General features: G+C 35.8%; 1 long non-coding RNA gene across 1 annotated transcript; it reads left to right on the forward strand.

Moving 5' to 3' along the window:
• The first annotated feature begins 7,782 nt into the window (after window positions 1-7,782).
• Window positions 7,783-20,387, forward strand: LOC107666247 (uncharacterized). Its single transcript, XR_001631649.1, has 5 exons — window positions 7,783-7,839; window positions 12,622-12,657; window positions 17,667-17,699; window positions 19,067-19,120; window positions 20,019-20,387. It is a non-coding gene; the product is annotated as an uncharacterized LOC107666247 (long non-coding RNA).
• Window positions 20,388-22,017: the final 1,630 nt, after the last annotated feature.

Consider the following 22,017-nt stretch of genomic DNA (forward strand, 5'->3'; position numbering starts at 1 on the left):
AAATGTCATACTACACCATCTGGCAGCAAAAACATCTTTCTCCATTGATGGCCATTCATAAGTAACCCTAATATTTGACTAAAAATGTTGTCAGTAATGAAATAATAAAATACCTGGCATTTCAGAATTCTACCTTGGTTCATAAAAAAGGAGTCTTCATTTCATTAGTTTGCCTAAAAGTTTTATTATGATGACTGCCAGATGGTACAGGATCATGTCAAACACCATTGGGATATATTCGCCACTTACTAGCAAGAGTTCAGGCAACCTGTCTCAGAGCATTGTGTAGCAGTCATCTTAAACCTACTTTACAGCTTCACTTTCAATTATTTAAATGCCTAACTAAAAGTATCAAAACCCAGTTTATGTTCCTTCACCTTGAGCAGAGTCTTTGAAACTAGTAATGCAGACATTTTAGAGTTATGCAAGTCCTTAAATTGATCCGGCTGAACTGAAAGCACCCTGTTCCTTTGGTTAACAGAATCTCCTTTCTTGATTGAAATACCATGAGTCTCGGGACTGTTGGAAACGTACAAGTCTCTCTCTCCCTGAAAATGCTTTTTAGCACTGACATCATGCAGAACCACTATGGCTTTGTTTTTTTCCAGACGGCCATCCACTTATTTCTTGTTAATGACTGGAAGAAGGGATAAAAGCCCCTAGTATATGATAAGATGCCAGGCAGGGAGACGTTGGTGTTGCTGGGGTTTGTGCACTGATTAGATGCTCTGAGGAAATATTCTAAAAATAAAAGAGAACAGATTGGTCTGTGGTGATATCATTCTTAGCTTGGTCTGGTAATGTTACTGCATCATTCTCAAGTAGACATTAGGTATGGAACATGTTAACACTCTTAAAAAATGAATTTATTAAAATCATTTTAATAAATATTTATATAATTGTAGTATTTTTTATTTTGACTGTTTTTGGCCTGTTTGTGAAATTATGGGGAAAAAATGGGTAGATGGATTCTAACGTGCACCATTTTTATTAAGCGAATACTCAAAAAACAAAACAAAAAAACAAAACAATTATGTTGTAATTATTTATTTAACCTCAACTTGCTCTAAACTTGAGAAAAACTGCTTGTATAGGCTGCAAATGGTGCTTGGTATCTCTCTTTGAATCGAGTCCATGAGTTAAACTTGACTGGATGAGTAAACAAGTCATTATTTTGGGCCAGTTGAGAGTCACTCTTTAGATTTGATTCACAAATCAGATTGAATAATTTGTTAAGTCTAACAAAGCCACCTTATGGCTTCCAAATACTTGCCATAAAGTGCACAAGTCGTATGGACCACTTTTTCTAGCGCTTTAGTGTTTATATGTCTTTAACTCTTGATATCTTCTTCAGCTTGTCTAATGTTGTGCTCCACAGAAGAATGAAAAGTCATACGGGTTTGGAACGACATGTGAGTGTGTAAATAATGACAGAATTTTATTTTGAACTGAACCTTTAATTCCTGGCTTTGATTGTTAATTGTTATTAGTGAACAGTATTTAGCACAGTAGAGGGAGCCAGTGGTATTCAAAATCACTCCTGTTTTGTCTTTCTCACCCTCCAAACATGCTCCGGACCTACATATACAAACCTGTATCCTCAGGAAGATGGATGCGTGTTTTCCCAGGGCAGATGGCCATGATGCTTTGCTATGCATATGGCTCACAGATTACCACTCCAGCAGGGTGTCAGAACTGATGAGGCAGCACTGGAGCAGAGTGTTGTGCCATTTGCATTTGAGCTTTACAGCTTAGCTGCATGGATGGCCACACTGCTTCTCATGCTTAATGTCAGAGGGTGAATCCTGAACACAAACATGTGTCGGAGTGTAACCCTCAGGACTGCTTTTAATAGAGTTTTCCTATAGGAACAAGCATTTTGATGCATTCTACTAATTTGATTGTTTATGCCTTTTAAATCCTAAAGTTTTAAGTGCTATTACAAATGCTAGCATATAATTTTAATGGAATACAGTGCAGTGTTGATACTGATTTGAAATGTGAACATTTTGCTGATTACTTCAACAGATTTCGAGAACTGTATGCATCGCAAGCAGTGACATGTAAAATCACCCGAACAGCATCCAGTACTCTGACTCTTTGCTTAAAAAATCCCGGAAACACTTTACAATAAGGGTCCATTAGTTAATGTTAGTTAATGTTTTAACTTACATGAATTAACAATGAACAATACATTTATTACAGTATTTATTAATCTTTGTTAATGTTAGTTAATGAAAATACAGTTGTTCATTGTTAGTTCATGTTAATTCACAGTGCATTAACTAGTGTTAACAAGCACAGCTTTCGATTTTAAAGGGGTCATATGATGCGATTTCAATTTTTCCTTTCTGTTTGGAGTGTTACAAGCTCTTGGTGCATAAAGATCTGTAAAGTTGCAAAGACTAAAGTCTCAAATCCAATATTCTTTATAAAAGTTAAGAGTCAGCCACACCTACCTAAAACGGCTTGTTCTAACACGCCCCCACATACCTATGTCACTATCTGGGAAGATTTGCATAACGCCGCCCAATTTTTAGCAACATCATATGACCCCTTTAATAATGCATTAATAAATGTTGAAATGAACTAAGATTAATAAATACTGTAGAAGTATTGTTCATTTTTAGTTCATTTTAACTAAAGTTGTTATCTAATGTTAACTAATGAACCTTATCGAAAGTGTTACCTACTATTGTTGACAATTATCTTATCCTGTCATTGTTTCTAAATATTGAGGCATTTTATATTTGTTTTTTTGTTTGTTTGTTTGTTTGTATGTTTGTTTTATTGTGTTTGTATAGGTTTTTTTGTTTAGAAGTTGTTTTTAATTTTTTTTATTATTGTTTTCGATTTGTTTCATTTTTGTTTGTTTTATTGTTTGAATTGTATTTTGTTACACATTTTTCTGTTTGTTTTGTTTTATTGTTGTATTTGTTTTTGTTTTTTTATCTTTTTTGTTTTGTATTTATATTGTTTTGTTTGTTTTTCGGTTTGTTTTATTGTTGTAATTTTATTTTTTTCAAGCTTTATTTATTTATTTGTTTTCTTTTCTTTTGTTGTTTGTCCCAAATTGTAACTTCGTAACAAAATTTTTGGGCTGGTCAGGATCCCCATTTAAACGGAGAAATATCTTGAAAGTGACAGAGCTGAAATGTTTATACTTTTCAGAGAATCAACCCACAAACAGGTGATTTATAATTATCTGTCCATATTTAACATTGCAAAAAGGACATACTTTAACTTTAGCGCATTTAGTACAGGCTGATGTCTCTACATGTCCATGTCCTGCCCTTCCTCTGAACATCCTGCCAGAGTGAAATCTGTTTTGCATATAACGATGACCCTTGTTATGAAAGATTTATGCCATTTCATTGCAGTAATATAATGTTTTATGAAGGCCATCATTTACCTGCCATGCATACTGCCCTGTTTCCGAGATCTGTCAGAATCAAGGAAATCACATAAATCTCATCAGACAGCAGCGATGTCAATAAGTGTGGCATGTACTTTACTTATGCATATGTAAATCTACTTAGGGTATGCTTTGTATGCTTTGGTCCGTAAAATACCAAATACGTCTTAGTTGCCCCGCAACATCACCCAATGCCTCAACCTAATCTTGACAAGGGGAAGGACATTGTCTTTTATCTGTTCATATCACATTTAATGAATGTACTGCCCCAAGGGACGAACACTGTATCTGATGTAAGAGAGTACAATGTTTTGCTCGCAGGTTCACGGGTGTCGGGAAACATCAAAGTCCTCTGCGGCTATAGAGCTTAATTTCTGTCTGCGTTATGAGGAGAGTTAGCAAGTGCTCTCGGGTCACTTCAAAGACAGGCTAATAATGGAATAAGTGTAAATCAAAGATGTATTTTAATCACAGCCTTACAATACACAGTCACCTGCCATTTTATGAAGAGGTGTATTATCATCAGATGAAAAACCCTCTCTATTTGCAATGCATACGGGGTGAATGAGGGCAGGGGTTATTTTAACCTATTTGCATCAGATTACTTATTTTGTGGTGACTCACTTAAGGTTTTTTTCATCTTTATAAAAATGTACTGATTGGGATCATACAATACAATAAATAATAGCCAAAGTAGCTTATACTAAATATAAATTATATAATTAGCAGCATGCATATAATCTTTTGGAAGGCTATCCCTGTGTCCGATTATGCCTACTTCCACACGAAAAACAGTATGTGAGCCGAGTAGTCTGAATTTATAAACAATTCAAAATTCATAGTATTCAATTGAAGCCGTAGGTCTCACGACTGTAACAGCATGGTGGGTGTAGTACATCTGAATTTCATTCATAATACACACATTCATACTATATAGAAAACCTTTTTAAAGCAAATGTGGTACCTACTGGAAAGTATGTGATTTGGGGCACAGCATACGTTTTTCTTTTTTTTTTTTTAGAAAAATCACTAGCAAAAGAGTATTAAAACATGCCATATAGTTTTTTTGGACATGGCACCGTGATAATACATGTTTGTATCATGGTAAACATTAATCACCATTTATTAAAATTGTGACATTACCATCTGATAATTGTACCATGGTAAATTCATAGTACTTTTTGTGAAGGAAACGGAAAAAATATTTAAGTGCTGTTAGCCTTAGCCTACAAGCTTGAGGCTAAATCTTTGTTGTCATGCCCTAAATCCAATTTGACGCATAGATTTACAATAAATATAATGTACATAAATATTTAATCCTTACATAAAATACAGCATAGCAAGGCAGAATGATATGACGTAGTTAAACTTGAAAAAGTTTGTTTTTGTTTAGATTTTAAAGTTAGCCTAATGCTAGTATTCAGCACATTTCTTTCAAAATACTGGAGTTTGAGTGATGATAACCATGTGTTGCTGTTTTATGCCTGATTTTGTGGCCTGAAGGCCCATACTTGCACAAAACACACTGGCATATCCTATTACTGGTGCTTAGGACCTTTATTTGAATGACCTAAGTGGGCCATTCTTGGTTGTGGGGCAGATAACAGAGAAGACCCTGCTGTCGTCCACTTGCCCAGAGAGAGAAATCAGACTCATTTGCTGCAGGCTCAGAGGTGGCACTCATTACACCTGAGCTCTCCATGTTTAATTGGCCTCATTAAGTGATAACTTCACAAATTTACCTTTCCCCTCAAGGGCGCAATGCTGAGCACTATATCACTGGGCTTTCTGAAGTCACTCAATTAAAATAATCCCTTGTCATCGTCAAACCCCTTCCGGACCTGTTATAGGAGTTTAAGAGATAGTGTTTTAGGGCGCAGAGTGTTTCTTTCCAGCAATATTATGAGAAATGATTTGTTTGCACTGAGGGAAACACTTCCTCTGGTGTCTGGCTGAAACCAAAGGCTGTTATTATTTCCATGGATGCGATCATTGTCTTGTCATATTCCGCTACGGTCTCTTTGACAGCCGGATTAAATTGGAGGTAAAGTGGTAATTCAAGTAGTTAACTTGTTAGACAACTCTACAGGCCACGTTATTGGTTCTCTTCCTCCTGTTCTTGTAGCCTTGCACCAAGGCTTCAGGAAGAGAGCAGAGAAGCGGACAAATTGGACCCATCATTTTTCATGCATGCAGTGACATCCCCGTCGACCAATTTCACTCCAATAGCCTCTCTCAGGGATCATTGATATCTGCATTAGAGACCTTTGTTAAAGGTCTCATCTAAATGCATTGAAAAATGCCTCGCTCTCCTGTGTACTTCCAGCTGAAAAGGCGAGGGGGGTCTGGCTGTGTGTACTCACTGAGAATTGCCGACTTGGCTCTGTCTACATTAAGGTTTGTTTGCGACCAGACAATGTAGTGTCCCTGAACTCTAGAGAAAATAACAGGAGAAAAACAACTACAGCAGAAGCAAATTGCAGGGCTTCTGGAGGGGCATTTGCACAGTGAGTTCTTATTGGAACATATGACAAGTCCTCCATCATGTCTATGGCACTGGTCCATCAATCTCAGTTTCACTTGAATGTTCACTATTTCGTTGTTAGAAAAAAACAGTGGAAGTAAATCTCCATCTCTCTGCAATAAAGTCTAAACTAGGCAATTGGATGGGGAGTACAATTTTTGCCCTTCAGCTATATCTTAATTCTTATCACTCTTAAACTTACAGTAGAACAAAACGCAATAGATGTAGTCATCATCTGTGCACTGGATTGGTGTCACAACTGATTATCGCTCACAATGCAACAAGCTTCAATTTTCACATTAATCAAAAGGTCTCGTGGCGAGTATCTCTCAACCTTTTGACTCCAAGACACCCAGTTGTCCCCAATAATAGCCCATACATTTTTCATCTGTGTGTGATTTTCTGGATAACGACTAAGGAGAAGGATTTATACATTTATAATATTTTAGAGCTTTAGAGAAATGCCCATTGAGGTATTTTATTAATTTTCGTGACTTTTCCAGGTCTAGAAATATATATATATATATATATATATATATATATATACAGGCTATATAAAATAAATATATTAACGTTTAGCTACTTAGGCTGATTTAAATGTGTTTTGTATTATTTTAATTCATTCATTCATCTTTAGGCCAGCACTGGCATAAAGGCTTGAAATTACCATAGACATTCTCAGAAACAATATTGACAATTATCTGTTTGCTTCTGTCTGTCCATTGTATGCTATATTTTATGTCTGTGTGCAATTTTAAGTAAAAATGTTTTCTAAATCACCCTGTGAAATGTCTCAACCTTTAGCGGACGACAACTGCCAGACCCGACTGCCATGCACAAACCTATAACTTTAATATGACTCCGAACTCTGGAATCACTCTGAATGAAAAATCAGCCCAAGGGGGTCAGCGACAGAAAGAAATAGAGTTTCAGACCGGGTCAAGCAAAGCATACAACACACCATACAAAAGTATGGGCAAGGCTTTCATCTATTTTCAACCCATCGTTATTCCTCATAAATTCCAAACTAGCCTCTGACAGCATGACTGATGAGCCTGCCATTGTGAATGTCAAGAGAAATGGTCTCTCAACCTATACCTCGCTGTTTCTCATTGTGTATGAGACTTAAGGTTTATGGATGAGCATTACTCGCTGGGTACCAAGGGCACGCTGATCTACTGTCGGATGATACAAGAGCCAAGGTACTATTCTTATACCCATGTTTTATTCTTATTCACAGCAGATTAAAATGTCCAATAATATCATTATATTTGATGTACCAGTTTACAGTAAAAATGGAATTTATATTGAGGGTCGGGCATATTGCTTTTATGTCTTTCCTAAATTTACATCAGGATTTTATATAGAATAAAATTATTAGTATAGGACTATTTGCATACATATTGAAATAACCATTCATATAAATGTTGCAATTTTACAAAGAACAAAATTCCATCAAATTAGTTATTTGGAAATAATAATAAAAATTAAATACTTCAGACAAATTCTCACTACCTGCCTATATGCATTTATATATTTATGAAGACTTCTGTTCACATGAAAAATGTTCTACTCGATTCTGTGTGCAATATTCCATTGATGCACGGCCAGTACAGCCCCACTGCAATGAAGTTGTGTTTCACTGAGTAACTCTATTGATTTGAATGAAGCAAAGATCAATGTTCATTGGACAACAGGCTCTAAACACGTCATTTTGGGTCCTGCTCAGATGTAATAGTGCTGTAGGAGCATAAAAGCAGTATTTGCATTAAAAACAGCTGGCTATCAATCATTGTTTGGTCTGCCTTCTTTATATGATTGGGTGAGCTTTCAAATGGGCGGAGCTTTGTAACACATGGCCAGTAATTGAACTGTTGAGTGCTCCAAAACAGACAAACAGGTAATGAAACTCTGCTGCAACCTATAATTCAGCTTTTAGTTTCTTGTTTATAATCATGTTTCTTACATATTGCCTTTGTTGTAAGTGTAATTATTTTTGTTAGAAATTTAGGCTGGAATACACTACACTATGCAGTCTAGAGAAGTCAGCGTTAGTTGCCAAAAGTCAGAGTCAGTCTGCAGATTTTGGGCAGGCTGAGTTGAGATTTCATGTGTATGTACAGACTCTGATTTTATTTTAGTTTTAGACTATGATTTTATGCAGTTGGAAGATATCAAACGTGTTTTCATTGGTCATGCGTCTCCCAGCAACAAGGCACATGTTTCTTTGTGAGTTTGTTGCGTTTGGAACGACATGAAAGTCTGTTGCCCATTTTCCTCTGTAACCTTTTACTAAGTCAGCAAATGTACTGTAAACTGGTACATCAAATAGAATGACGTAGTGTTTCCAAATCTGTTCAGATTTTAAATCATGTAGTGTGTACTGAAGTAATTTTACAAAATGCTGTAGATCTCAATTTGACTAAATACTTAGCCCTTATATGTTTTCCGTGCTTCCCCAGTCTTAAAAAAGCACCAGTTGCACTGATTGCAATATTTTATAATATCACAAGGCCTCCATGTTTGCCTAGTTAGCAGCCTGGCCTAGTTATACCCTGCTGGTACAAATAGGAACTACACCATCTGAACCCAAAAAGCAGCTTTCTACAGTTGCTTTACCATTTATACAGTTTAACAATCATTATTACTGCAGAATGTCGCAACTAAGCAATCAGAATCAAGCATTTCAGGGACCCATGTAATAAAATACAGTTAAATTACAACTGTCTTGTGAGTAACTGTATACTGAACTTATTTTTATATATTAAAAGTGTAAGTCTTGCAGTGTTTCATCGTAACTGGCACAGTTTCTTGAAAATACGTCTCCTCTTGCTATGACTTGGGTACCAGATCAAAAGGAATTTGTTAAGGGGAGCTGAATTCAGCAGGGGCAAATGCAAAACATATTCCCCTGTACCTTACACCACAGAGGCTCCCAACGGGCTCCCAGTGGATAATGAGGGCTGAGGCAGGTTTTAGCAACAGCTATTAGCCCACCGATTGCATATTTATGAAAGCTTTATGAAGAATTTAAGCCTCAATTCCACTAGAGCGTTATGCACGCAGACTTGACAGCCTTCCTTAGAGATTAGCTTTCAGCTTCGCGGCTAGATTGCATTCTGCACAGGTCGCTTTTTTTCACCACCTGCACTCAAAGTCTCAGGCATTAATGGCTGGGTCCCGTACATGATGCGAACATGGATATCAGGCTAGTTGCTCTTGTTTGCTATGCGCTGTGGGAGGAAGGAGGAACGCAGCGGTAGACGCTGTAGTAAATGTCATGGTTGATGAGGTCAGTAGGCCTGGCATCACTCTCACCATTACGCCAGCCCATGCAAAGCAGTGTCTTATGCTCCCCGCTGCAGTGCACGCTGCATCAGCAATTCAGTTTTTAGAGTGCTTCCTGAGTTTGAGGAATATTAGATTCATTTCCTTTGCAATCTTCTGGGATATGCGCGTTTATCCTCTAACATCAGCATAGAAGAAGGGAGCAAGTCTGCAGTATATAGCTAGGCATACTAGATTGTGTTTTGTTTACTTTTTACTGTTCTAAATTTCAGCTTTCAGGAGCACATAATAAATCTCAATGCAGCATTTGTGTTATGGCATACTCTGATTTTTTTGGGATTTAAACTAACAGGCACAGCGAGTTGGATTCATGCAATTTTATGATAGGCCTACACTAGCTTTGTTTGATCATGACACATTGCTATTTAAAATATAAATGAAATCAAGCACAAAATATTGACAATTAAGGCAGTAAATAAAGGCAATTTGCATTAAGCTATTTTTAAAATGACATGTTTTGTTGACCTATAAATTATTTCATCTAAATACACTTTTTCTGTTTACAAGTTTGGAGTTGGTATGATTTTAAAACATCTGTTTGTACATTATGCTCACCAAGGCTGCATTTATTTAATCAAAAATACAGTAAAAAAGGAGTAATATTGTGAAATATTATTACAATTTAAAATATTTTAATGTTTTCTATTTTAATAAGTTTTTAAAAAGTAATTTATTCTTGTGATGGCAGTCTTCAGTGCCACATGATTGTTCAGAAATCATTCTAATATACTGATTTGGTACTCAAGAAACATTTCTTCTTATTATTATCATGTTAAAAACAGTTGTGCTGCTTAATGTTTTTATGATACATTTGTTATGATTTTTTGATGAATCGAGAGTTCAAAAGAACAGCATTTATTTGAAATAAAGTTTTGTAACATTACAAAATATACTTTTGATCAATTTAATGCATTGTTGCTGAATAAAATTATTACTTTATTTAATAAAAAATCTTGCTGACCCAAAACTTTTTAATGGTAATGAAAGTAGTTAAAACAATGACAATTTTTATGTCTTGGCATCTTGCCATGACTCAGACGTTCAGTCAAAACTTTAAGTAAATGAACTACAGTCAAATAAAAAAAGGCAATTTTATTTAATGATCTACAAAAATCGTGCGTTTTAGTGTTAAATAATAAACACCTTGATATATACTTTTCCCCCAGAACCCAAACAGTTTCTCAAATCATATTTGTTCCTCCAGCTTTTGAGAGCCCAGGACTATAAGTGTGCAAGTGTACTATGACCCATTTTCAATTTTAGACATTGTAAATGTAACTCTGTGTAAGACCTGGGCATTATTCTTTTATGAGCAGTGCAGATGAGCTGTTTGGTAAGTCAGCACTTGTTGAGCTCAATACCTGTCATATCGCAAGTAACAGCCATTCTCAGACAAAGCTGCTATCCATGTCTATAAATTTGAATTTAGATTACACCTGTACAGGACCTTCTTACCATTATACAACTTAAAACGTTGTTCAAGGGCAAACATGTCTCACTTTTAATAGCAGCATGTTTGCTTTATGAAATATCTAAATCTGTGTACAAATTAAGGGAGAGTTTACCACGAATACTGGGCACTTGTTTGACTCCTAAACCAATTTCAAGGCCACAGTTGTTGTTTTTTTTAATAATTTTATTTATTTATTTTTTGCTAAATGAGATTTTAGAGGTGATTTCCACACATTGGTTGTGTGACTTGCCTCAAGCATGCATAAAGATGACCTGGAAATATTTCTTTCAGATATGTTAATGAGTTTCAGTCCCAAACAGGTTGAAAACACTGTCAAAGAGTCGCAGTCATGCACATTTATATGCTAAAATGGATTAATTGGACGTCTTCAGAGACCAAAGCCAGAGAAGTCATCGACGAGTCCGCATGCTTTATCTAAACCCAGGAGAAAGTGAATGTGAGAGGAGCAGCCTGTCAATCAATGCGCATTTCACTCGCATTGGCCCTTAATTTAATCACTGTTTAATTAGGGGCTTTCCCCAGGGGCCTGCTCTGTGAGGCTCGATTTACAGAGCTTTTTCCTTCCTCTACGGGTGCAAATATAGCCAACGGACAACTGCAGGCCACTGTCTTCACTTTCTCAGCACTATTTCGCTACCTCAGGGCCTCATAAATCTGCTGATAATGTCAAGGGCAAACACATATGCATAGAAGTGATGAAAAGTGCCTGCAGGAGGGCAGTTACAACTTCACCTCAAGCGCTGAGGAAAACTTACCTCCCTCGGCCCATCCCGACTGCCATCTGGCACATGGATGACGAAAACACCTGAGATCTTGAGGATTCTGAGGGAGACTGAGGTTTGGGACTGTAGCTGAGTTTATTGCATAACAAACACATTGCTCATCTTGTAGTTGGATTACCAGATCACTTCAGACCATATATTGTGACTGCGTCTAGGGAAAATCTTGAATTTAGCTCTTAAGCTACAGCAATCAATATAAATTTAGCATGGTAATAATCAGGCACTCTGGGTATAGTTCTGCAGGCCCCCCGAGCCCCTGATACAAGCTGCTGCAGACAGCCAGTGAAGGAGAACAACTACTGCTACTCAGCCCTCTCTTTCGTTCTCTCTAATTTTCTCATTCACGCTTTCAGTCTCTTATGTACTTAATCCTGTCCCATACTGCCACACTTTAAGTCTCACAAAACAAGAAAAACAGAGCATTGCACACTGAGGTCATGTTTAGCATTCGCATTTAGCGTTTCTGTGCCCTTATGAAAATTAACCATGGTTTTTACTACAAATAAAACCAACAAATCATGGTTACTATAGTTAAACGATAGTAACCACAAATTAACCATGGTTTTGCTACTACCCAGTTTTACATGATATTTGTAGTCATTTAAATGAAGAGCAAGATTTTTGCCAGTTAAGGCATAAATGTTGTGTGTTTTCCAACAGAAAGCTATTGCATGGTGTAAAAAGACATGCTTATGATACTTTTATTTATATTTTTTGAAGCATGAAAGCCTCACAATTCATTGTATGGAATAGAGGGACTAGAATATATTAAATGTATAATAAATAAATACATTTTCCATAACACTTTAAATTAGAACACATATTCACTCTTAACTAAGAGTTTTTCCTTAGTAAATTTGATGCTTATTAATAGTTAGTAAGGTAGTTGTTAAGTTTAGGTATTGGGTCGAGTTAAGGGATCTAGAATATGGTCATGCAGAATAAGGCATTAATATGTGCCTAATAATAAACAGCCAATATTCTAGTAACATGCATGCTACTAAGCAACTAGTTAATGAGAATTGGTCCTTAAAGTAAAGTGTTACTAAATTTTCTTCTTTTTTTTTGCGTTCTGCAGGAATCGAACACCATACGGATTTGGGATGATGTTAAAGTGAGTATATTGTGAAAATATTTTATTTTTTGAATGAACTATCTCTTTTAAATTCAAATGTATCTTAAGGTTAACAAAATGATTTTTTTGGGGGGAAGGAAGGAAAAATATGCCACTGAAGCATATCATTTATAATTTATCTTTTTGGTTTAACATAATATAGTTGGATATAATACAACATTTACTTTTAATCAAGTTTGTTTTTGTATAGCAAAAAGCTTGGGCTGGATTAGATCATTATTTTTATTTTTTAATCAGTAATCAGCATTTATTAATAATATTGTAAATAGTGCATTAATAATAAATAATTTAATAACCCCTCATATTGCTGAAGATACTTACAGGTCAGTCGTAGGTGTTCAGCTCTACTGAGATCTAGTAAGAAGAGGTTTGCAGTAAAAGCAAATCAGTTGTTTCTACAACTAATGGTAAAATATGTCACGATTTTTCGTGACATATTTTGTCTGAGCTTTGCAGTTGTCAAAGCTCAGTGTGAAGACATTGTTTGTGTCATGCACAATGCCTAGCACAAGAACAGAGCCCTAATGCAATTGACAACCCGCTGTTCCTGACATTAATAAAGATGGAGCATGTACAGGAAATTAAACTCTCACTTTCCCATCGTAATGAGATATTATCCATCACCCAACTGTTTTCCTCACAATCAGATAAAATGATCAAACTGGAGCTGGGTCAGCCCACACACATTGCCAGCATCAGTATCCAGCTACATTATTCTTTAAAATGGATGAGAAACAGAATGAAATTGAATTCAAAACTATAAATGGGATTCATCACAGCTCTAAGCATGGCTTGATGGTTTAGATGCAGTTTCAGTCACTTCCTGCTTGTTTGCAGAACGCAAGACCTTTCAGCCAATCACACATGCTCTCTTATTAGCCCCGGCAAATGCCCTGACGTGTTTTCAGGACATTGATGAGAAGAAACAGACAGAGATTTAGTGAGACAAGGATAAAACAATCCCTATGGGCATCTTTACTTGACTCCTTGATGTATCCAAAGAGTAAATGATTGACGATATCTTAAATTTGGGAATTGCTACAGTACATATAATGCACAAGCAACCACTAGAGGGGGTTGGCTGCACATTTCACTTTAAAACTAGGCACTATCTAGTAACCGGTTACAAAAGAAAATTCAGAAACATGCCATGTCATTTTCTTGATCATCTGGTTCTTCTGTCACAGACTAATTATGACTCAATCAGATTAGAGAAATTAAAAAGACATATTACATACGCTGCAAGCATTGACCATCATAAGCAACAAGGACCCTGATCAAAGGTTTCCTTCATGTGGCTATAGCCAGGTTGCACTCAAAACAAGTGCTCTGTTGAATAAATGACCAGACAGGCTCATCAGAATTCAGCTGAATTAGGAAGTTAGTGGAGAGTAATTCAAGGCAGATTTAAGCATATCCGCCTGGATCCCTGTGCTTCCACTCCACTGTAACTGATGGGGAAATGTTAATTATGTACCCATATAATAGCAAGACCTTGAAAATGAAGTCGTCTTAAAATCTCACACGAGCTATGCTCTCTCCGGGAGTATCAGCAAGGTTTATACCTCATATTTCCCTCTAGTTTAGTGGTTTCTTGGGAGAATGTGGCCACACAAAACTCACAGCACGTCCGTGAACTTTGTTGGCTGTCGAGCTGTAGACTTCATGTTTTGGCTATCCTCTGAACACTTCTTATGAATTCCCAAGCTTGAGCTCGGTGACGGGAGCTCATAGACGCTCTCTAATCGAGAAGCAATGACAAACAGCCAGATGGATAAAGCTACAGCTTCATGGAATGACTGAACACTGTGGGCTTGTGAGCGTGAGTGTTGTTTTAAATAAGTCTCTAATGAGTTAATCACATAATCTCACTGACTTTTTATATTTGGATAGGAACATATCCATGAATGTTTGTGTCAGTGAATGAATATTTATTTTTATATATGAATGGACACAAAAACATTTGGGGTCAGAAAGATATTTTGGGCAAGAAATTAATATTTTTTTATCACAACTGTTTTTAAAATGTTTCTTAAGCACCAAATCACCATAATAAAATGATATCTGAAAGATCATGTGACACTGAAGGCTGGAGTACTGGTTACTGAAAATTCAGCTTTGCCACAGGAATGAATTACATTTTAAAATATAAAAAAATCGAATTTAAATTATAATACTTCACGATATTACTATTTTACTGTATTTTTGAACATAAGAGTCTTTAAAACAAATAACTTTCCCAAACTTTTGAAATGTAGTGTACATTTGGTAAGAGAAAGTTTTTTTTTATTTTAATAAAACTTATTATATATATTTTTCACAATTTTTAATAATCTTTTAAAGAATAGTTTGATATAAGTAATAGAGGAAAAATGCAAGGCAATGATGACAGAAATTAGATGTTTGACTGAAGTATCCATCTACATGCTCTTGCAGTGTGACAAATGCATTTTTAAAACAACATATTTCATGTCTCTCAATTAAAACGAGGCCATGCATAATAATTACAAAAGAATTAGTTTCATGTCACACCACATGATATGTCGACTTTCCGAAAGCATTTCACATCAGCTACCCATTTATCAAGATCCAGCTATAATTTTAAGATGAATTATAGTAAGAATGTCCAAATGTCTCCAACTTAACACATAGAGCTCAGTCTATACATCAAAAGAAAGCAGTTGACCACTAAGACATTCTTTTTTTCTTTTTCTTTTCAAGATATAATTTAAATAATTTATAGACATTTATACCACTTCAGAAGGTTGAGTATAAGCTTGGGTGACTTTCAAAGCTTCTATTTGAAAATTAGCTTGAAACTTCTGGTTCAGATCTATTTCAAAAAAACATTACCCTGCCAAACAGCTCACTAACAGCTCTCTGTTTCATAGCCATATTGTGTTTGTCCACATGTCAGTCGTGGAAAAGCTGTCATTGCATCAGCCAATCAACTGAAAGTAAGATTACTGTTGCAGACCACAGCGATGGGTGAAATGATGATTATTAGGCCCTGAGGCCTGCAAGGCATGGTTTGTCCCCCTTTTTTGAAATGATATCCCTATTGCAATCTGAGGTCTGAGTGCACACTGCTTTGATATGCTCGGCTGGTCGGAGAACTTAGTGTGGCTTTTTTCTTTTTTTCTCTCTCTGTTAATATCCCACTGTGGAGAGACAGGTGTCTGGTTTCTATTCCCTCCACACACGTTCAACAAAATGCAGATTGCCAGTGGAGATCACAGTCTGACTGAAATGATAGAAATTTTGGAAATGTCTGTATGAGCTTTAGAGATACATTTAAAGCAAAATGGATACAACAGACAGGAATGATTGCTGTAATGATAGTCCCCTACCCAGGCATTTTTCATAACTGGAAACTTGGAAGTGGGCCTGATTTGAAAGGAGGGTGAACGGCAGTCTATTGGCCGAGCGCATGCGAAGTCCTGTACAATTTGCAAAAATGTTTTGCTCTAAATCACTCCTTGTGTTCTTTAGAGGTTTAAGGTAATCGAATTCACCACGAGAGCCGGCCACTGAATGATAATGTTTGGCATGAATTTGAAACGTTGTGATTGGGAGATTTCAAATGCTGTTTTCTCAGCACTCACATATAGTGAATAGCTAACGTGCACTTTCTTGATGGCTAAAATTAGCATCCATGAAGCAGGTATTGCATTACTACAAGTGGTGATTAAACATAAATGCTTTGATTTATTTTTATTGTATCTCATACAATGCAGGGTGACCTGTATAATTCACAGCGACTTGTTACCCTTTGATATATTTTTAAAGCTAGACGGGAGGTTATAGCCGTTCTTCATTATGACTACATGCAAGTGTATTTATGAGCTGAGATTTACACAAATAGCACATTTCTTTAGGAAGTAGGCATATAATTTCTTTAATGAGAATGGCACAAAGGAATCTGTCTTGTAAAATGGCATGCTTTTAACAGTGAAGTAAAGCCGTGGATGGCGAAAAACACGGGAGAGAGATAATCATGGGGCCCAACCCACATACTGTTTTATATTAATGTAGAATTTATCATAAAACCCTCAAATTAACTGAAGAGGTGAAGCTTTAAAGCAGAGGCTCTCAACCATCCTTCAAGGAGACCACAGGGTGACTTACAATTATTTAAATGTATGACACATATATTAATATTAATAAAATAATAGTAAATATTAATCAAATAAAATGACTTAAAACTTATAAAATCAAGAAATTAACTGAAATCATATTATTAGTTAGTAACAATCAGTAACAAACGGTTTTATTCAACATTAATTCACAGCGACTTGTTACCCTTTGATATATTTTTAAAGCTAGACAGGAGGTTATAGTCGTTCTTCATTATGACTACATGCAAGTGTATTTATGAGCTGAGATTTACACAAATAGCACATTTCTTTAGGAAGTAGGCATATAATTTCTTTAATGAGAATGGCACAAAGGAATCTGTCTTGTAAAATGGCATGCTTTTAACAGTGAAGTAAAGCCGTGGATGGCGAAAAACACGGGAGAGAGATAATCATGGGGCCCAACCCACATACTGTTTTATATTAATGTAGAATTTATCATAAAACCCTCAAATTAACTGAAGAGGTGAAGCTTTAAAGCAGAGGCTCTCAACCATCCTTCAAGGAGACCACAGGGTGACTTACAATTATTTAAATGTATGACACATATATTAATATTAATAAAATAATAGTAAATATTAATCAAATAAAATGACTTAAAACTTATAAAATCAAGAAATTAACTGAAATCATATTATTAGTTAGTAACAATCAGTAACAAACGGTTTTATTCAACATACCTTTCTTGAAAACAAAACGTTTTTCTTCACAACACAAAAGAAGAATTGAAGAATGTTTCAGCTGTTGTTGTCCATACAATGAAAGTCAGTAGGGATTAACACAATGGTTTCTGTTGACTTTAATTGCATGGAAAAAACTAAAATAAAAACACATTTCTTTTGTGTTCTGCAGAAGAAAGTCATACAGGTTTGGAACAACATGGGGGTGAGTAAACAATCTATTTTTTAGTGATCTGTACTTTTAAGTGAACCCTATGACAGTGAGAGAATTGTTTTGATGGAATTAAAAGACCAGAACACCTAACAAGCTCCTAAAAAACAACTTCCAAAGACCACCATGATTAAACACAAGCACTGCTGAGCCCAAACCCGCCAGGCAGCTCAATTTCTAGGGCTGCTTTAGACCTTCAGGTCAGTTGGTATTTAATTGGGTGCTTGAAATATTCACAGGGATACTGCATAGATAAATGAAGTCCTAAGCACAGTGTAAAATTTACAATAGGTCAGGTGTCATCTAATGCCACGGAATAATTTACTACGCGATCTTCATGTAACGCTAATGCCAATTAATACATTAAGCACATTAAAGAATCATAAAGGCATTTACCAGTTACAGATTGTGAAGTTGTTTGGAATGAGAATGATAAGACCTCGTGTCAAGATCTGGAAGAAGGCACTGGGAAATGTCTTATGTGCTTTTATTTGAACTGCAATTACCTTTAATGGATGAGATCCATTTAAGAAAGGGCTAGAAGATCCTATCATTTTTCTTCCCGAGAACCACATTAGCTCTTGATCCAGTTAACACCACAACATGGAGTAATATCTATCTCCACTTATCTATAGTACACCATTGTTTCCTATCAAACCTAGGATCCTTACCCTTCCCTTTCATCACTCTTTCTAATGGCTTATTTGATGATAATTAACCCTGAATCCTACGGAGATGGGCCGTGGGCAGATTGATGGCCTAGCCAGGGTGGAACACCTGTTTGGCAGAGGAACTCATCGCAGTGCATGCTGAATGTGACCGCGACAAGATGAAGGCGGCGATGCCAGAGACAAGCACATATGTGCTCTAGAATGGTTTCCTGGACCTTGAGCACGGGAATGACACAGTTCGTGACCTTGGTCAAACAGGTTTTGAACCTGTCTCAGGTAACTCGGTAGGTGGAGAGAATCAGTTATAGAGCCATAAATATCCGTCACTGAGGCCTGTGTGAGACTAGTCACTAGGAGGACACATAACAGCAAACTGCAGCTGCCATGATGGTTATTGTAAGAGGTTTGATAATGCAAAAGTTTTGCATGTGAACACAAAGTTTCTTAGGGAACGTAAAATCATTGAACTATATATTTTTGCTCCCCTGGCCCTTTAGGGGGCTCTGTGCATAACTGAATTATAGCTTTCAACAACTTGAAATGTAATGCACAAGTTATAGAAATGTCTTTTATGATATTTTACAGTGTTTTTGCATGTTTTTTTGAAGCTTTGGTCAACATTTATTGTAATTGTATGGACAAGAGTGACTACTGTATGAGTATTGAAATTTCTCCTGTTGTGTTCCACAGAAGAATGCAGTCATCTCTAATCTGGAATTTCACATGAATTTGCATAATATTCAGGTTTGTTAAACTCTGAACACTGAACTCTGAACTGAACTTAATTTGTAAGTCACCAATGGTGCTTCATGCAATGTACACAATTTAGAATAGACCTTCTTCACTAATGTTACTGCGCCTTTATAATGCTTGCAAATAGTAGGCGATGTACAGTTTTTTGGTTTTTTTTGCATGTGAACATCTCACATTAATTTATTTGACTCAGAAGACATCATATACTAGTATAACATCAAAAGATTGCTTAAAATATCAGTGCTGACAACATTAACAACCTGATATACATTAAGGCTGTTCGTGTATATCAAGCAGCCCATGCACAGCCTGTTCATTATCAGTTATCAGTCATCACGGGGTAAAGACTTGTGGATAAACGCATCTTTCTATGCCACTCAGCATCTTCTCTATAATTCCCAGACAGCCCTGCATTCCAAAAATACAACAGCACAATTAGTTTGCGGCATCTTGCCTTGTCTTTACTGAATGATTATGTACTATGTCTGATTAGCCCTGAGGAAATAAAGTAACATGTCTTAGCAGATTGGCATTCTCACATGTGCTTTCCATTCAGCCCAGCTGTTACCTGTCATGCTTTTTTCTCTCTGTGTTTGAAGGAATTATTTATTTATTTATTTATTTCACTAACAATATCAAAACAACCTTAAACAAGATCAGTTTACATTAAAATCAATGTTGCATTAGAAATTCAGACCCCCCCCTTTGACCTTAGCCTAAATCAAAATTTAGTGAGATTTTTTTAAATGCATAATATATTTTCTAAAATCATGTAAGTCAATTAACTCTTTGGTTTCTCAGTATAATATATGTTGTTTTAAGAATTTTTGGATTTTTTTCTTTTTTAATGTAAAACAACAAAAATAATGATTACATTTATTTTTCACAGCATACATTCTCATCAGCCTTTGGAATTTATGCAAACACAAAAGCAAGAAAAAGAAGACAACGCTTCTTTTGGTGCATCCATTAACAAAGTGTCTTCATACATTGCTACGCGGTGGAATCAGGAGATGAGACGGCTTTCATTCTGGCAGACCATATGCATCTATGAATATGCATGAACATCTGTCTGCTGGTTAACAAGAAGGACATATTTGCAAGACAGGAAGCCATAGGTCAGTAAATTGAGGTATGGAAATTGCTAACCTCTGTCTTTATGAGGACATATATTCTCTGAAACTGTGGACTGATTCCTAGCAGGGAACCTGTCGATATTTTTAGGCTGGTTTAGCTGTAATAGACCACATATGTTTTAAATTACCATGTAAAATCACAGAAGTCAAAGCTGATGTTTAATCTGAGACAAGATTTTATTTTCTTAATTAATGAAATATCCTTTACTAAACTGCATATGTGACATAATATGTTGAAGAGCGGTCATAAATAATCAAAATTATAATCTAACATTCTTGAAATGTTTAACATCTAGCATTCATTTTTAATATCCGGGGACATGACATCTGTTCTTAATGTGTTCCACAAAAAGTATCAACTTCTTCCTTTTTTTCTTAGAGGTTCAAATTGTAAATTTTAAAATAGCACACAAAGCTTTGTAAACATAGGTATTGAATCTCTTGAAAAAATAAATAATTCATTTGGTAGTACCACCCATAATGGCACACTACACTGATTTAGTCCATGCTTGTAAATGAATATGAATTCATCTTATCTTCAAACTGCATTTTCAAGTATGAGATGCCTCTCAGAAGCACTTTTGCAGCTGTCAGAGTGCAAACAACCCTAGTTTCTTAACTATTTATCACCAGCCACATCAGTCCAGTGTTACGCCCTGTGAAAACATGTGTCCCCGGGCATTCACGAGTCACTGCCACGGTAGCGGTCTCTCTGGTATAAATTTCCCTCTTAAATTTTCATGATCTCAACACGCCAGGCCTCTGAATTCCATCATTGAAGAGTTTTCAAAGCTAATGACTGCAACTGCCCTGACAGTGCCATCAAAAAGCCATTTTTCTGAACACAAACACACACAAACACTTTCGCTATCGAGAACTCTGTAATAGTGCATTGGTTTTAAGTATAATCAATTACAGTTTAATCATTCCCCTTTCCCCTGCTACCCTCCTTTATCTCCCTCTCTTCACGAACATTATATTAAACACTTAATTATTAATTGGTAATGCCTGTCGTGGTGAAATATTGGCTATTGCCAATCTGAATGCATCAAACTACCTCCCCTTTCCTCTCCAAAGTTAATAGAGGAGCCCATAATTTCATTAGCTTCACAAAACATGGCACAACCCATACGTCAAAGTTCTCTAAGTGAGAGGAAAAGCTGTAAGTCTTAGCAACCCCATGAAACACATCTTAAAGGCCAGCATCCAGTGTTTGAAGCTAATTTTGTTTCATGGGATGCTTTGAACCTGGAGCTAAATGGATACACACTTGATAATCTGTGTGTGAGTTGGATAGTGATTGAATAAAGAAGTAAAACAAAAAATCTGTTAAAAAATGCATGCGGTCAAAGTAGCATTCAAACAGCAGACTCAAGATTAAATAAGCTGAATCATTAGTCAACACACATCTCAATTTTTTGAGACTGCAGACTATCCAACAATTTTGGCCACGTTTTTTTTTTCTGTCTCATAAAAGCCAATTATTGAATTTTGTTTCTAATATTATTATCTGTAGAAAATGTATTTTATATTAATAGGTTAACTAATAATATGATTTAAAAACTAATAATTAATATAAATATGAATTAAAACTTAATATTGATAATTTATAATATTTCCTTTGAATATTAATATTTTATTTTAAAGTTAGGGATGTTAATAGAATAATTGAGAATAACTATAATATATAACATAGATATAATATATTATAATATAATATATCTGTATTATAATAATATAGATATTATATCT

This window comes from Sinocyclocheilus anshuiensis, unplaced genomic scaffold, assembly GCF_001515605.1.
Source record: "Sinocyclocheilus anshuiensis isolate Anshui unplaced genomic scaffold, SAMN03320099.WGS_v1.1 scaffold936, whole genome shotgun sequence".
Taxonomy (NCBI): Eukaryota; Metazoa; Chordata; class Actinopteri; order Cypriniformes; family Cyprinidae; genus Sinocyclocheilus; species Sinocyclocheilus anshuiensis.